The sequence below is a fragment of the Lithobates pipiens genome, unplaced genomic scaffold, assembly GCF_037356315.1.
Source record: "Lithobates pipiens isolate NorthernLeopardFrog02 unplaced genomic scaffold, aLitPip1_a1.2 Scaffold_19, whole genome shotgun sequence".
Taxonomy (NCBI): domain Eukaryota; kingdom Metazoa; phylum Chordata; class Amphibia; order Anura; family Ranidae; genus Lithobates; species Lithobates pipiens.
In genome coordinates, this window is record NW_027507764.1 from 180122434 (window position 1) to 180135942 (window position 13509).

Genomic DNA, 13509 nt, shown 5'->3' on the forward strand with positions numbered 1-13509 from the left:
GGTCTCAGCCAGGGACAAACTGGTCCAAATACAAAATTATACATAGAGTTCATTAAACACCCCACAGGCTGCACCAGATGTCGCCGGTGCATTCCCCGGAGTGCTGGCGCTGCTCCTATCAGCCAGGGGACTTCTTTCACATTTTCTGGGCTTGCCCAGCAATTGTACATTATTGGAAGGAAGTTCTCCATGTCAAAGCCAAGATCACCAATGCCGCGTACACACGGTCGGAGAATCCGTCGGAATGCGTCTTATCGGACCGTGTCGTCAGATAATCCGACTGTGTGTGGTATGCATCGGACTGATTCCGTCCAAATCTCCGTCTGACCCAATTTTCCAACATGTTGGAAATATGTCCCGACCAACTGGGCCGGTCGGACCTAATCCGATCATGTGTAGAGAATTTTGATCGGACCAAGTGCCACGCATGCTCAGATCAAATTCCTACATCAAAGCTATTGGCTACTAGCCTGAATCTAGTCCCATCGTAACGAATTACGTCATCACGTTCTGAAAGATCGGATTTTTTTGACAACTTAGTCCGACCGTGTGTATGCAACAGTTTCGGACACAATCCGTCAGACTAAATCTGACGGACAAAATCCGACGGATTTGGTTGAGGAAATCTCCGACCATGTGTACATGGGCTAAGACTAGTGTCCCTTATGATCCTACATATTGCCTGCTGGGGCTAGTGGAGCAAATGTCAATCCTCAGAGCTAGGAAGATACTCATATCTCTACTACTGTACTATGCACGCAAGGCCATCACGATGAGCTAGAAACAATCATCTCCCCCCTCTATCAGGTTCTGGAAAACCTGGTGAACGTCAGTTTGCCCCTTTATAGAGCCACCTGCTTGGGCAGGGGTTGCCCACAAAAATTTGAAAGGGTGTAGACCTGTTTGTTAGATGATTATACTACGGCAACTGATGCAGTAACTACACCCTAGATTAACATTACGATTATAGTGTGATAGTAGTTTGACCCAAGTACTCTTATGTCACATTATCCTGCCATTACAATAAGCACAGATTCTCCTGCACTAAACCCCTCCCCACATTGGGGAATAGATAAGTAAGGTTGTGTTTGTTGATGGTCTGTTGCTGCTTCAGAGGCGGACTGGTTAGGTTATATGATGTGCCCTGTTGTGGTCCTTGGCCACATCAGAGGATCTGCCCCTGCATGGGTAAAGTTTGGCCCCTATATGGGCAATTTTGAATGACAATGGAAAATTCAATAAAAAAAGATTTTGCAAAAAAAAATAACACACACACACATCCCTTGTGACAGTAATAGGCAGTGACAGGTATACTTTATGGAGGGATCTGGGGCCCAAATACCTACTTTGCACTTAAAAGCATTCAAAAACACCAAGTTTGGCAGTTTTGAAAACTGTAATTTTTCTTTCATTTGCCACCATTAGGTCTTCTGTAAACAGGAAGTGATGTCATGACATTGCTTCCAGGTTACTAGATCTTAGATGCAATCAAAACCAATTCAAACTTTGTTCGGGTCTTCAGCCAGCGGACGTGCCGGCTGGTTGCTCGGGCCTCCCAGTGGGACGGGGGAGCCCCAGAGGGCGGCAGGGGAGGCGTCCCCACCCATTGCTTGTGATAACAGCCGAGCAGCTTCTAATGCTGCGTACACACGATCGAATTGTACGGCGTACTTAGTCCGGCAAACAATCCGGCAGATAGTCCGGCGGACTTTCTACCGAACGGACTTGGCCACACACGGACGCACGGAAAGTCCGGCGATTGCTAGCACGATGACGTACAGCACGTACGACGGGACTAGAAAAAGGAAGTTCAACAGCCAGTAGCTTCCTTTTCGTATTTGCTTCTGAGCATGCGTCATTCTTAGTCTGCCGGACTAGTATACTCACGAACGTATTGTCCACTGAAACCCAAGTCCGGCGGAAAGATTGGGCTGCAAAACGACTTTAAGTCCACCGGACTTTACGCTGAAAAAGTCAGCTGAAGCCCACACACGATCAGATTGTCCGGTGAAATGCGGTCAATTTTGACAATTTGATCGTGTGTACACAGCATTAGCAGTACCAGGGTGATGCGTGCATCTGCAGCTTTTTCAATAAATGTTTCTTTTATATTTTCATTGCTGTTTATGACTATTTAAAAATAAATATATAAATATTTGGGTCACAAAGCTCCAATGCGCCTCACCATTTCCCCTTTCCTCTGTGGACCATGTTGTACACGAATTAGGGCCGACACCCACCATTGGTTATTGTTGGCTGTATATGGGCTATTGAACTATAAATGTTTTTGGAACTGACGGCTTCAAAAAAACTGTATGGAGTCGTAATGGTCAGGAGTACAAGAAAAATGCATGCTGCCTACAGCGAAACATGGTGGTGGCAGTGTCCTTCTGTGGGGCTATATGAGTGCTGCTGGTGTCAGGGAGCTGTATTTAATTGATGGAATCATGAATTCATAGATTTACTGCTCTATATTGAAAGAGCAGATGCTACCATCACTCCGTGCCCTTGGTCATCGTGCATTTTTCCAACATGACAATGATCCAAAACACACATCTAAGGCCACTGTTGAATTTCTGAAGAACAGGGTGAAAGCGATTTAGTGGCCAAGTATGTCTCCTTATCTGAACCCAATCCAACGCCGATAGGGAATTCTGAAGAGGCAAGTTGAGCATCACTCTCCATCCAGCATCCAGGCTCTAAAGGCCTGGTTCACATCTATTTGTTTTTAGTGCATTTTCAATTTTGCAGAAATACACTACATTCCATTCAACATGGTTTTCTAGAGATGTAGTTCACATGTGTGCATTTTATGGAAAGGGCCAGGGATTTTTTTCAGATTTTTGGTGCCATAGACTTTAATGGATGAAAAGCATGTATTGAAAAAACGCAAAATGCACCAGCAATATGCAAACTGCATAGATGTGAATCTGGCGTAAAAGAGGTTGTTCTTGAAGAATGGAATTCTTCAAATAAAAAGAAAGATGTTGCAATACGTTGCCAACTTGTTCATTCCATGCCTAGAAGACTTGGTGCTGTATTTACAAAATCGTGGAAGTTATACAAAATACTACGTGTCAACTAAATTTGAGTAAAACTGAAGATTTTGTAATCAAAGTTACATTATTAACCTTAATTTCGTGTAACGGTATTTCTACGAGTCTTACAGGACAGCACCTGGAGAGAGCGCAGCTCCACCCAATTTTCCCAGGAAACACTGCAGATTACTTTAAAAGACCGGACACTTCCACCATGGCCTCAGTTGTTCATAGAGTACCTCCAGCCATGCTGAAAATAGATAAGTAGAACATAGCAATAACATTACATTTTTCAAATACAATCTAGGGTGGGTCATCGGCGCTGTCCTGAAAGACTCGTAGAAATCCTGTTACGTCTAACTAGGGTTTTCTCCCTTCGTCTTTCAGGACAGCACCTGGAGATAAGAGAGTACTTACTCTAGGGTGGGACCACCGCCTGCAGAACGATTGATCCGAAGCTGATAACAGATCCAACCTGTAGTGGCAGGTGAAGGTGGAGAAACTTGTCCACGTAGCCGCTTTACAGATCCAACTCAGAGAGGCCCCTGCTCTTTCTGCCCAGGACGTTGCTACTGCACGAGTGGAATGGGCGACTACCCCTGTGGGAGGCTCTATTCCGGATGCTCTATAGGCTTCCCTAATAGCCGTTCGTAGCCATCTAGCTATAATATTTTTGGAAGCACTATAGCCCTTACATCAGGGCTTGACAAATTTGCTTGGAATCTAGGAGCCAGCTAAAAAAGTTAGGAGCCAGGTTTTTTTTTTTTTTTACGGACAACAGCTTTATTTTCAATATAAAAATTAACCAATCTTTAATTTAACATAGAAAGACAACTAGAACCAAACATATATAGGCATTTAACTTGTGTAGGTAATGAATATATTCTGATGTGGCACCAAGTGTTTAATGCAATGTCATTTTTTTTCACTTGGCTTTTTGTGGCCATGAATATGCCTTGTACTTTTGCAATTAAAGTACCAATGGTCAACAGCCTTTGCAGGATCAAAATCCTTCACTGATGGTCCATTCATGTTGGTCATCAACAAATCACCTAAACTTTCTTGCTGCATTACAGATCTGAACTTATTTTTTACAAAGTTCATCAAGCTGAATCCTCTCTCACAACATGCGGTTGAGACAGGCAAAACACACACTATAGACAACAAGTTTCCCAAAACTGGAAACCTGTCTGTGTTGGAGAGTGCCAAATCCAGAAGTTCACACAGTTTCTTTCCTTTTCCAAGAACTTTAAATTCATACCACTCATTGTGGATTGCATGCATGCATTTATCATGCATTTCAGGCATTGAAAGTTGTTTCTGGAAATGCTGAGCCAATATTGTGATGTCATCAACACCATAGTCCTGTAGTGATTTTCCCGATGGCCAGGCAAAGGTATCAAACACTGCAGTGGAGCGTTCAATATTCCTTTGAATCAGAAATCGCTCTTCTAGGTATTTTGCACCATACTGAATCAATTTGTCCTTTTCATTTTGGATCAAAGAAGTTATAGTATTGCTGAGTCCGTGCAACTGTACATCTTGATACTGTCCTTTGAGTGATGTTCCAGTTAAAAATCTCTCCTCATATTTTTTTGGCACATCTTTGAGTGCTTTTAAAGAAGAAATTGTGTTTTTCACATGCAACTCAATTGTGCTTAAGAAAAGCTCTTCCCTTTGAAATAAAAGGGAGAGGTTCTTAATAATTTCTAGATAGTCCAGCAGAAAATGGAGCATGTGAACAAATTTAAAATCAGTTAGTTTTTTCAACAAACCATGTGCAACTGCAGAAGCACTGTCTTTTTCTGCAGCAACACCTTCAAGGTGGACCGTCACACATTTCCAATCTTTGACAAGTGCAGAGAGAGCACTGACTTTGCTTGACACCCATCTTACATTATGCAAGTATTGAAATTTCTGGATTTTTTCATGAAAACTTTCAGCTACCTGCTTTAGCTGTCGCATTCTCTTGGGTGAATGCTGGTAAAATTGGTACAGCTTCTTTAAAACCGAGTCAAGGTCATCAATACATTTTCCATCTTTTACAGAGCTTAATACACTTAAATTTAATCGGTGTGCAACACAGTGAATGCCAATTACATGGCTAAGATTTTGACGTACTTTTTGTACCAGTCCATTTTCAGCTCCAATCATGCTTGCAGCACCATCTGTACCAATTCCAATTAGCTGGTTTGAAAAAAGCCAATCTGAAAGACCATGTGTCTTCAGCTCTTTAGTGATGGTTTCTAAGTACCCATCTGCAGTTGCCATTTCAAGAGGTAAGACTGATAGAAATACTTCTTTGATCCTATTGTTCTTGATGTATCTGACATACAATATTAATTCTTCCACTCCTCCTTTGTCAGTTGATCCATCTAGCATCAAACTAACATATTTGGCCTCCTTTAGCTCGCAGATGAGTTCTTTCCGGATTACAGTTGCAATATGTGAAATGAATTCCTTGCATCTCTTGTCATTTGCATACTCCTCTCTCACAGCAACCCCTAGTTTCCCTGTCAGCTCTAACAAACCTTTAAAGTCTGTATATGGCTTGCTGTTTTTTGCAATATAATAGGCCACATTAAATAGAACTTTCATGTGGTTGAACATCCCTTGGTCCATTTTCTTAACGCATGCAGCCAATGGCGTAGCTTCTGGAGCCAACAGGGCGTGTTTGGCTTTTATGCATTTGTCATGCTGGAGTGACTTTCCATGTTTTTTGAAGGTCTCCAGTTTAAATGGTCCTGAAAACCCTTTCACAATCTTGGATGTGTGGTCAGCAATGCCAGGGAAGGAGGCACAAATCTCACATATGGCTATGCCTGTATTATGGTCAAATTTAAGCCATGTGAGTTCCTTGCACCAATCTTGTTTAAACTTCCTTCTTCCTTCATTTTGAGGGTGACTTGTTGAAGGGGACTTCTCTGCTGGTTGTTCTTATCTTGTGCCACTTGATTCTGCAGTAACATGTTGCACTTCACTTTCTGAACAAGAAGTCTTTGCAAAGAAATTTGTCATCCGCAGTTGCTTGGCATCTTCTGGTGTCACAGCTTTTGCGGCACGTTTCATTTTTTCTGAATTCCCAAACAAAGATGGTTTTGTTGAATTCCCAAACAAAAAAGATTTAGTACACGTTATTACTTAAAGTGCAGGGCCACCCTGAAAAAAAAAAAATACATAAAAAAAAAAAAAATGAAAAAAATATATTTTTTTTAACTTACCAGAAATGCCTGTTGCTAGGCACATTGTCCTAATCTGCCTCTTCCTTCTCCGTGGAGATCTTCTATCTTCTCTCCTCCGTGCGGTGTCTTCTTCTGGGTAATGGGTTGCGCTGTGTTCTGGGAACTGTGTGTCCCAGAACACAGAGCGACCCATTCACAAAGCGCTGCGCAGTAGGAAATGGGCAGTGAAGCCGCAAGGCTCCACAGCCTATTTCCCTTAGCCAAAATGGCGGCGCCGAGGGACGGGTCAGCCTCGAGCGGCCGACATCGCGGGTGCCCTGGACAGGTAAGTGTGCTTATTAAAAGTCACCAGCTACAGTTTTTGCAGCTGCTGACTTTTAAATTTTTTTTTTTTAAACCGGCCCTCCTCTTTAATGGCATAGTCTCCAACATTTTAAATCTTAATATATATTTATTCTTTAAAAGCAAAGCACTCCTTCTCTTATGTAGCCCTGATCTGTATCTTTACAGATGCTATTGACATCTCAAGTGACACTAATACAGTGATCAGTGATAATATACACTGTCACTAATGATGACACTGGGTAGGAAGGGGTTAATACCAAGGGCAATCAAAGGGTTAACTATGTTCTTAGTAGCGTGTGTTTACTATGTGGTGCTTTTAACCACTTGCCTACTGGGCACTTAAACCCCCCTCCTGCCCAGACCAATTTTCAGCTTTCGGTGCTCTCTTTGAATCTCATGAATTTTACATGGTAATACATGGCACTGATGACACGTGACACTAATGACAGATGGCACTGATGACACATGACACTAATGACAGATGGCACTGATACATGGCACTGATGACACGTGACACTAATGACAGATGGCACTGATGACACGTGACACTAATGACAGATGGCACTGATACGTGGCACCGATGACACGTGACACTGATAACACGTGACACTAATGACAGATGGCACTGATGACACGTGATACTGATAACAGATGGCAGGTGGCACTGGGGACAGGTGGGCATGTGTGTTTCAGTGTGTTAGTGTTCACTCATGTTTCACTGACGCTGCAGCATGGAAGCTCTCACTCTTCACAAGCTGTCTCTGTGTGAGGAGGGAAAGACGGCGATGAGAGATGATCTCATACGTTTACATATGAGATCACCTCTTGTTGGACACACTGTTCGAGTGCTAAATGGCTGCTGTGATTGGCCATTTAGCATGATCTGTGATTGGCTGTATCCAAGGGACACGGCCAATACAGAACTTCCCCGATGCGTACCCATGTCGGCGTGCAGAGGGGAAGTAAACAGGAGGATGTCCAGGGACGCCTTCCCGGCAATTGTGTCCGCGCTGTAGACATCTTTCGTCTATAGCGCGGGCACGAAGTGGTTAACAAAAGAATGTGACTTTTATTTCCGCCATGTTCCCGCTTATTAAAGGGGTTCTGCACTCATAATAAAACATTTGCCCATTCTGTTGCCTCTAGTTAATATATTTCATAATGCCACCTGTTTTTTTTTTTTGGATTCACCTACCTTTTGTAATCTTTAGTAGTTTATTTTAAACCCCTGCGGCGATGGGCGGTCTCTTGCGGGGATCAGCGTCATTTCCTGCTGAAGCCCGCACTGTCTCCTGGGATCTCGTTCATGTAATCCCAGGAGACATTGCGGCTAATGCACCCGACATCTCGCGAGATTTCGGGTGCTACAGCCGACATCTCGCGTGATTTCGGTAATTACAGCCGAGATCTCGGCTGTAATTACCGAAATCACGCGAGATGTCGGCTGTAGCACCCGAAATCTCGCGAGATGTCGGGTGCATTAGCCGCAATGTCTCCTGGGATTACATGAACGAGATCCCAGGAGACAGTGCGGGCTTCAGCAGGAAATGACGCTGATCCCCGCAAGAGACCGCCCATCGCCGCAGGGGTTTAAAATAAACTACTAAAGATTACAAAAGGTAGGTGAATCCAAAAAAAAAAAACAGGTGGCATTATGAAATATATTAACTAGAGGCAACAGAATGGGCAAATGTTTTATTATGAGTGCAGAACCCCTTTAACGTCATATCCCCGCTAAGGGTTAGATCAGGTCCGCCTGAAAAACTGACCGGTGAACCTGATCAGACAGCCCTTGTGAAAGGGGTCAAGCAGGGAGGATTACAAATAATATTTTTTTTTTCCTTAATTAAAATAATTTTTTTTTTTACTTTTTACAAAAAAAAAAAAAAATGTGTGTGTATATATATATATATATATATTTAAATTAATAAATAAATTAAATTAATAAATAAATTAAATTAATAAATTAATAATATATATATAATATAATAAGAAGCCATTTACCAGCCACCACACTCACCGTTGGGCAAAAGGCGCCAGATGACGCCCGCAATCACTTCCTTCTCTTCTTTGAAAAGGAAATGGGCGGGCAGTGAAAAACAGGGAGGGAGCTTCACTCCATTAGGAATTAGCATTATTGGAATAGGGTGTAATTTCTACATCCACTACAAGATGGCGCCAGACTACCGAAAGATTTTAGTAGGCCGCAAAGCCGCGGCCTCAATTACTGGCCGGCGCGGCACGATGGAATTGCGCGGCGGAGTTCGGGGTCCTAATGGAGACAGGATACCCCAGCAGCGTTGCCCCAGTCGCCAGGACACGAAATCTAGGCGCAAATGCGACCTGGCAACCGGGGTTTGTCGAGCCCTGCCTTACATGGTCCTGAGAACAGGACGAAGAGAGAGTTTGACTTCCTGAACTTTCTTGTGATCTCTACATAGATAGTGTAATAGACACCTTCTCACATCTAGGCTATGGAAAGACCTCTCTTTGGAATTTGATGGTGAGGGACAAAAGGATTATTTCCTGAGTCCTATGGAAGGCTGTTGCAGAAAGAGATAACATGCTGCCAAATAGAAAATAAAAGATTGAAACTTCAAATTCTATTTGCTCTTCAGCCAGTGAATTCCCCCACAGACTCACTAAACAACAAAATACAAAAGCATTATTACTGAACTGTAATAGGAAAAGAATGCTGCAGGCTTTCCATCTGACACAGATACAAGGAAGGGAGAAAAAAAAAAAAAAAAAAGACATGGCCCAAACAGTAATGACCGAGACCACTGTCCCTGCGTTCCAGCGGCCAGAACCGGAAGCCGCGCCGTCGGAAGTCCCGCCCCCGGCCGGAATGACATGCTCGCCATCCGAACCCGGAAGGCATGAGGCTGTTCAATGGCGCGAGATACGAATCCCGGCCGCGCCTCAGCCGCCGGAGACTTTTGGCAGAAAACCAGGGTCATTTTTTAGCACTACCCCGTCTGGAAATATGTAACAGAAAGGCTCTACTATAGATAGGGCTTGCAACTCGCTTACCCGTCTAGCAGATGTAATTGCCACTATAAGAATTAGTTTAAGTGACCATAACTTGATCGTTGCTTCCTCTGGGGGTTCGAAAGGCTCTCTGGTCAATGCCTGTAGAACCAGTGATAAGTCCCACTTTGGAAAAAAACTTAAAAAAAAAAAAAAAAAAAGGTATTGGCCTAGCTCTGGTTAGTGCCTTAAAAAAATCTAATAAGCGGTTCCTGAGATAACTGTCTCTCAAAAAAAAACAGATAAAGCGGCCACCTGGGCCTTCAGGGTACTGGCCACAAACCCTAGCTCCATACCCTCGTGGAGAAATTCTAGAACTGAAAGTATCTCCTGGGGAGGGAATTCTTTTAACAAGCACCAGGAGTTAAAACATTTCCACGTTTTAAAATAAATTGCTCTAGTAGTCTTTTTTTTTCGACTCCCTAAAAGGGTCGCGACCAGCTTATCGGATAAACCCTTTCTTTTTAGGATCTGCTCCTCAGTAACCACCCTGTCAGATTGAGTTGCTTGATATTTGGATGCTAAAGAGGTCCCTGGGTTAGGAGATCTCTCCGAAGCGGAAGAACCCAGTGGGGTCCCACCGCCATCCTCTGTATGGTTGCAAACCACGTCCTTTTGGGCCAGAAAGGAGCCACTAGAATCATACTCGTGGTCCCTCTTTGCAATTTCTTCAGAACAAAGGGGATCATCTGAAAATGAGGGAAGGCGTAGCACAAGTGGAAGTTCCACGGTTGTGCTAGGGCATTCAGGCCCCTTGATTGGTCCTGTCTGTTTAAAGAAGCCTTGACCTTTGTGTTGCTCTGTGATGCGAACAGATCTATCTGAGGAAATCCCCATTTCTCTGTTAGTTCTTGGAAAATTTCAGGGTTCAGACTCCATTCTGACTCCTGAATTTTTTCCCTGCTCAGAAAATCCGCTACTAAATTTAAAGTCTCCTTTTAGGTGTACCGCTGATAGGGACCTCAGGTTGTTTTCTGCCCAGGACAGAATCTGACTGGCCAAGGATAGCAGCACCCTGCTTCTTGTGCCCCTCTGTCTTGTTATATAAAAGATACAGCTGTGACGTTGTCGGATAAGACCTGGATATGGAGACCTAGAACCAGCTCTTTGAAGGCCCATAGTCCCAACAGGATGGCCCTTGGTTCCCTCCAGTTGGAGGATCTCCTGGCCTCTTTTACGGTCCAGCTCCCCTGGGCCATCTGTCCCTCCAGATGGGCACCCCATCCCCAGGAGCTTGCATCCGTTGTTAATCTCCGGTCTACCGGAAACCCCAAAGTAGACCCCTGTCTAGGTTTGAGCAACTCCTCCACTACCAGAGCTTCCTCTGAACTTGCGGGGGCATCCTGAATAGCTTCTCCAGGGACTCTCCATAGGACCAATTCCTCAATATTGCCTGTTGGAGATCCCTTGCATGGAGGCGCGCCCATTGTACTGCAGGAATGGATGCAGGGAGGAGACCCAAAACCGGCATAGCTGCCCTGATAGAAATTGACAGGTTTGTCTGGGTTCTCTTCACTGCACTTTGAACCTTTTCTATTTTCTCTACCGAGAGAAAAATTATCTTCTGTATGGAGTCGATGGTGTATCCCAGGAATTTTATCGACTGAGATGGAATCATATTTGATTTCTCCCTGTTTATCAACCAACCGAGACCCTCCAAGTGTCTTCTCGTTCTTCCCAAGTCCTTCTCTAATAGATGCTTTGTATTGGCAAATATTAGAAGGTCGTCTAAGTATGGGACGATCAATATTCCCTCTACTCTGAGTGGGGCTAGGGCCTCTGCTACGATCTTTGTAAATATCCTCGGAGATGAGGACAGCCCAAACGGAAGAGCTCTGAACTGGGGATGTAGGACTGAGCTTCCCGTCCTGACCACAAACCTTAGATATTTTTGCGATGCTATGGCTATAGGTACATGGAGATACGCATTTCTTAGGTCTATGAATGCCATAAAACATGGTAGGAACATATACGATCACCCTTTGTTGAATCAATTCCTGTAAAATAGAAATCATGGCTACTGATTTTTCTGGGTCTCGGCGAGCCCAAGTTACATGAAACCGAGGAGCGTGGGGGGGGGGGGCTGGTGAGGTGGCGTTTGAGCGAATTTCTGCCTGTAACCCTCTTTTATTGAGGCTAAACGGACTGTTTGTAATTGACTTCCACTGTGAAAAGAAGGTCTGTAGCCTTGCTCCCACAGTTGAAGACAGTCACTGGCCCTTCGGGTTTGGGGTAGGGGGGGCGGAATAACACCCCTGACTTGCCCCTCCCTCTCTGAGGCCTCCAGGGCCTTTTATATCCTGTCTCTTTAATTTCCGAGGTTTTTCGAAAAGCACAAAAAAAAAAAAAAAACTTTAGTACCCCGGGGGTTCACCTTTTTTTTTTTTTATTTACAGGAAAGGCCTTCTTTTTGTCGGCTGTTCTGTCAAGTATGGCTGCTAGATCAGGGCCAAAAAACAAATTTCCTTCAAACGGTAGAACGCATAGTTTGGTTTTTGAGGCAGTATCCCCTGTCCATGTCTTAACCCATAAAGCCCTTCGGGCTGAGCTTATCAGGGCTGAGGATCTGGCTGACATCTTAATGGATTCGGCCGAGGCATCTGCCATATACCCTACTGCTTTTAAAAAGGACAGGCAGAGTATCAAGCAGATCCTTTCGAGGAGTTCCTGCCTCGATATGGGCTTTTAACTGTTCCAGATTTCTGGCTACCACTGTTGAAGCCATAGCTGGCTTTAAGTTTGCCAACATTGAGTCCCAAGCCTTCCTTAGGAGAGAGTCAGCCCTCTTGTCCATGGCATCCTTTAGGATACCCATGTCCTCGAACGCTAGATCCGTAATTCCTTGAAACCTGAGAAAAAGCTGCGTCAAGTTTAGGTTTTTTGTTCCATACCCGAGAGATATCCTCTTCAAAAGGAAACCTGCGTTTGAGGGATCTGGAAAAGAAAGGAGCCCTCTCTGGGTCCTTCCATTCCTTTCTAATAGTTTCGGATAGAAACGTATGCACCGGGAACACTGTTTCATCTCGCCCATATCCTGAAACATTTTATCATCATGTAACGGCAGTTGGGCTTTATCCTCTGATGTTCAGAGTAGTGTGGATAGTTTTCAGAAGGTCATCCACCTCCTCTAGGGATAAGCTTCCTTCACTTCCTCCTCAGAAGCTTGAGGACCCGCTACGATCCTCATCCTCCGAGTCACTGCCCCCTCTGGATGCAGATGCTGAGGAATGAGAACGGGGTGCCGGGTTGTTACCTGCAGCTGGGCGTCTATCTAAATATAACCGGAAAGATTCAAAAGTATCTGACAATTCTTTCCGAAAGGAACTTAGCAGCTCTCCTTGCTGAGAAGCAGGAGTAGTGGAAGCTGCTTCTTCCTTGACCAAATCGTTTATGCAGGACCTGCATAAAACCTTGGTCCAAAAATCTCTAAGAATGTTTTTACATGATGGACATTTCCTCTTGCTTGGAGGGGAGGAATGTTTGGTCTTTTCTTTCACTTTCTGAAATACACCAAAACCCATTCCCCAGTTTAAAACATGAAAACCAACTCTAAAAGAGGGTAGGGACTCCCCACAGCCTAACCCCCTGGGTATGAAGGAGAGCGGACGCCGGAGCAACCCCCACACGTGAAGGGAGGAAGCTAGGCCAGGTCTGTACAAAAAAAAAAAAAAAAACGGTATGCCTCCAACTCTCCCCACCTGGAGAAAGTGCAGCACCCCCTGGTTCCCTGCAGTGCTTCCATGGCCGGAGGAAACACTATAACTGAGGCCATGGTGGAAGTGTCTGGTCTTTTAAAGTAATCTGCAGTGTTTCCTGGGAAAAGTGGGTGGAGCTGCGCTCTCTCCAGGTGCTGTCCTGAAAGACGAAGGGAGAAAATCTTGCTTTTCAAAAAGGAGTGTACTCATTTATGCTGA

The 13509-nt window shown here is 44.3% G+C and overlaps 1 protein-coding gene across 2 annotated transcripts in view; it reads right to left on the reverse strand.

Moving 5' to 3' along the window:
- Positions 1 to 13509, reverse strand: part of TOPBP1 (DNA topoisomerase II binding protein 1) — a 103656-nt gene that overhangs the window by 66227 nt on the left and 23920 nt on the right. The window lies entirely within an intron of this gene.